Source organism: Pinus tabuliformis, chromosome 1_1 (assembly GCF_031772625.1).
Source record: "Pinus tabuliformis cultivar Carrire ecotype Pingquan chromosome 1_1, CPIR1, whole genome shotgun sequence".
In the NCBI taxonomy this organism is placed as follows: Eukaryota; Viridiplantae; Streptophyta; class Pinopsida; order Pinales; family Pinaceae; genus Pinus; species Pinus tabuliformis.
In genome coordinates this window covers 572907486-572912526 of record NC_142297.1, presented here as the reverse complement: position 1 = coordinate 572912526, position 5041 = coordinate 572907486, and the positions used below count along the sequence as shown (strand labels likewise).

Here is a 5041-nt window from a genome sequence, read left to right as displayed (position 1 = left end):
GTGTGAGTTTTAATTTGAGGTAGCAATTTAGAATGGTCACATTAGAGTTCAAAATTTGTAGTGAAACTAAGTGGGAGGATTAGTGTAGAGGATTAATTGGTTCCATAATTCAATTCGACATAAGATCAGTGAGGATGGTAAAGGAAAATAAGACAACATGGTAGTGGCAAGGAAGGATTGGATCAATTCGAGTGAAGATGAATATGTAATCACAGTGCATAAAAACTTAGGATAATGTGCCTTTTTTGAGCTCATGTAAATGAAGAGAACCAACGAAGTGAATGAAACTAGAATAAATGACTTGAATGTGTATTTGGTTAGGCTCATTAGTCATATTTTCACTTAATAAACCTTGAGGGTAAATGAGCTTGAGAGGTTATCAATGCAAGTCAAAAAGAAATCATGTAATAAAAAAATTAATGTGCTTCACTTAGAACCATGTTTGGCTCTCTATTTAACCTTTAAAATTTATATTCCACTAACATGCTCCCCTTAGTTGGATCTGAAGGTGTTAAAAAGGAATAACTAGTCAAGCATAAGTCTCTTTCTCTTCCAAGTTCAAGATATGGAAACAAGTCAAAAAATTCAATCTTCCATAATAGTGACCAAAAAGTGCCGTAAAGAGTCGGGGCCTTTGTCATACGGATGACTATAGTTGTACGGTGTTTACACGACAGTGGAAAGTTTCCACTGTTGTTTTCAACCAAAAAAGTGCCCCAAAGAGTCGGACTTTTGTCATGCGGATGACTACAGTTGTAAGGTGTTTACAGAGCTTCAATTTTGATCGATCACAAAGAATTTACTATATTTTTTATTTAAAAATAAAAATAAAAAATCAGATAGTATAATGTTGGAATCATGTTTTATAGTGGAAATAGATTCAGTACCAAAACATTAATTTCTTATGGCGCACATACGGAGTCATGACATCTGAATGGTTACATTTTTAATTTCAGTTTAATATATATATATATATATATATATATATAAACTCGGTGACTATACGTGTCATCACATATGAATGGGTACTTTAAATTTTAATATGATTTCTTTATATAAAATTGAATTGGTACTTTCAATTTTGATTTCTTCATATAAAATTCAACGATCATAGGGAGCCATCATATTTTAATGATTTCATGGTTCGACGATGAGGAGTAATTATATTTGGTTAATTTTAATTATAAGTATTATAAAATATTAATAATTTGTTTTTAGTCTATAAATTATGGTTGGAAGAGCCATGGTTTGATGACGAAGAGTAATTATATTTGATTAATTTTAATCATAAATATTATAAAATACTAATAATTTGTTTTTAATCTATAAATAATATTGTATGTGTTAAATATTTTTATTTCTATTTTTAATCAAATAAATATTTAAATAATATAATAAGTAATATAACTTAATATCATCTTAAAAAAATTAAATTAAAAGTAAGAAAAAAATGTATATCTTAGTATTTAAAGTTGTATATTTTTTATATTTAAAAAAACGTGTAAAGAGATAAAAAGAAAAAGAAAAATGTATATCTAAGTATTTAAAGTTGTATATTTTTTATATTGAAAAAAATGTGTATAGAGAGAAAAAGAATGTGTATGTATGAATATGAGAAATTTTTTTGTGAAAATTGCATCCTAAGAGTTTTTTCGACACATTTGTAACCATCCAATGTGATTAATCATCGGGACAAGATATATGTGTATTATTTGGAGTTATCTTGGATTAAATGGTTGGGTAAAATGATTGTTATGTTCTCTACTCATGTTCAATTCCTTGCTAGTGAACATTTCATGTAGTTTCATTATTTTACACTTTGGCCCCTTTCCAAATATTGTTTTCAATCACTTTTGTTTGAAGTCTTGCAATGATTTGTTGGAAGAGAAAGGATGAGCTTTGTATGTATAGTGTGTATATTTATTTTTTTACAATGGTTTCCATAATTATCTTAGCATTTTATTGTTAATATCTCATGTTACATTTCATTACTTTGCTTTGTATTTATTTTCTTGTGCACTAATAAACCTCTTGGGGCTCTATTTAGGGAAAAACACATTTTAGGATTCCTTTGATCCAAAAAAAAAAAAAATACACCATGTATGTGGATAGGTAACACAACTAGTTTTCCTTTGTAATTATCATATTGCTTCATATGTTTTTCCCTTTCATAATTACCATATTCTTTCATATGCTTTTTCCATTTAGAAGCAAAGAACTAAATCCTTACTCTTGTGATCTACTTGATAGGATCATACAAATGCTACAAAATATTTGCGACATAACTAGTGTGGGCCCTAATGTTTATTTTTCAATTTCTCATATTATCTATAAAAGTATAATTCCCTACGATTGTGAACCCTTGCATGCATATGGAGTTGAGCCACTAAATGCCACTAGAATGCATTAAATATGGGTAAATTATATGGAAATTTCCAACCATGGTAAATAGTGATTGTGAAACCATGTTTCCAACCATAATTTGATTCACATGCCTAGAAAGCTTAAGCTTGACCATTATTTTTGGAATTAGAGATGCAATCAAGGGAATTGATCAAACAATAGGAAGGTTCATCTTCTCCAAGTGGAACTAAATCAAACCCTAAAGGAACTACTTTAATATCCATCAACGCTATGGTTAAAAAAATATATCCATCAAATATATACTTAAACACTCTTCTTTTAGTGAAATTATTGTAACTTGACTATACTTAAACACTCTTCTTTTAGTGAAAGTTGATTATTAAAGTTATTTAATTTTTTTTGAGTAACTATTTACTTAAAATTAGGCATACCCTAAATTCTAAATTCAACCCTACCCAAAAGATGACTTGACTAGACTTAACTTTAACTAAAACTTGACTAAAAATTAATTATCCCTCATTTTAACCCACTCTAACATACTAAAGTAATTACCTTTTCTAACCTTTAAAAACTGCAATTCATAATACGTGCAATTTTTACGTACATAGAGGATGGCCTTCATATTATCTCGTGTAATTTGTGGCTCCATATCTTTATCTGCAGAAGCTGCAAGCAAAACATCTACCACATCTCGCGTGACGTTGGGGTCATTCTGGGCAACGTGTTCCTCTATTACTTTCTCTAGCAACTCGTCTTGTATTCGATGTATTTCCTTGAAGCGTCTGTTGAGACCTTGTAGATCCATCCAGGCCACGAGTGGTATATAATCGCCAACATTAAAAGCACCGCCTAGCACAAAACTTTCCTGGATCACTGAATTGATTCCTTTACCGCCAATAGAGTCTTGGTCAGAATACTTTGTACCCAAGGTCATCCTGCACATTACGTCAGTCATTAGCGTTGACACGATTTTGCTAATGTTTACAGGATGATCTGAATGAGCAATAGAATGAATCATAGCAGAGACCTCCTCTTCTCTTATAAAGCGGAAGTAATCCAGGCGTCTGGAGCTCAGCAACTGTAAAACGCACACCTTACGCACTTGCCTCCCATAAGCCCCATACGGAGCAAAACCGATATCAGTGCAATTATACCAAAAATAATTAGTAGCCGCGGATGGAGGTCTGCTAGCAAAAAGCAGATCATGTGTCTTCAGAAACTCCTTCGCCACATCTGGTGAAGAGACTACTAATGTAAGAGCAGAGCCGAGGCGAAGCGATATAAGAGGCCCGAATTTGAGAGAAAGAGCGGCCAGTGCTTGGTGTGGAAGCTGTCCCAGCAGATGGAGATTTCCGATGATGGGCAAAGGGAACGGTCCCGGAGGCAGCTTCCTATTTCTTCCCTTGACGAAGAAGCTCCATGCCCCCACCAACGCAACTGGAGCAATAGCGAGTTTCATATAAAACTCAAGGCATTCCAGAAGGGGCCTCTCGGATCCTATTTCGTTCACCATTGTTACTTATCCAAAATACCGTGTGGCCTTGTTTCAGATCGCACGAAAATATATACATGTGTTGAAGGCGTGTGCCATTGGAAGCCTATTTATTAGCTACCAGTCATGACAAGCCAGCGTCTCGTCAACGTATGTCATGAGAAACCCTTCTCGTCAACATTTGCAAACGGACGTTGCAATCGACCTTCTCCTCCCTCCACCAGACGATTTGTCATGTGTTTACTTAAAATTCGGTGATGATACAGAGTCATGACGGTTACTTTTATATTTCAAAGTGATTAAGCGAAAATACGGAGTCATCGCAACTGAATGGTTGCTTTTTTAATTTCAGTTTAATCTATCTATAGAATTTCGGTGACTATCCGCTGTCATCACATTGGAATGGGTGCTTTCAAACTGATTCATATATAAAATATTAAGCGAGAATACGGAGTCATCGCAACTGAATCGTGACTAAACGCTGTCATCACATTGGGAATGAGTGCTTTCAATTTTAATATGATTCCTTTGTATAAAATAAATTCAATGATGATAAGGAGCCATCATATGGTCGGAGGAATCATGGCTTACTGATCAGGGTGGTTTAATTTTTAACTATCCTCATCAAGTTGGTTAATTTTAATTAAAAGTATTATAAAATATTAATGATTTATTTTTAGTTTATGGTTTATATTGCATGTGCATGTAAATATTTTATTTGGTTAATTTTAATTAAAAATATTAATGATTTGTTTTTAGTTTATTGTTTATATTGCATATGTGGTAGATATTTTATTTTTATATTTAATAAGAAATAATATATATAAATGTATATATTAAATAATATAATTTTAAATTAACTTGTGAAATAAAGTAAGAAAAAATAAGAAAATAAAAATATCATAGTTTAACATTTAAGGAAGATGTAAATTTTTAATATTTAAAAAAATATTTTAATATAACTTTATGTACATATTGAGAGATAAGAAAAAAATATGTGTATGTGTTGTGAGTGTCTCTGAGAGGGATTATATTTCATTTACATTATATGAAGAGATTTCTTATTTCTTAAACTCTTTTTTTTCTTTTTTAATTTTTATGTTATTGTGTTTTAATGTTTTTTTTTGTATACTACTAATTTTTTAGGGCTTTATTTCGGGAAAAACACCTTGCAGTGCATAGGAT

General features: G+C 31.6%; 1 pseudogene; it reads right to left on the bottom strand.

Annotated features, from left to right (window-relative positions):
• Nucleotides 1-2869: 2869 nt before the first annotated feature.
• On the bottom strand, nucleotides 2870-3877 carry LOC149214477 (cytochrome P450 750A1 pseudogene; annotated as a pseudogene).
• Nucleotides 3878-5041: the final 1164 nt, after the last annotated feature.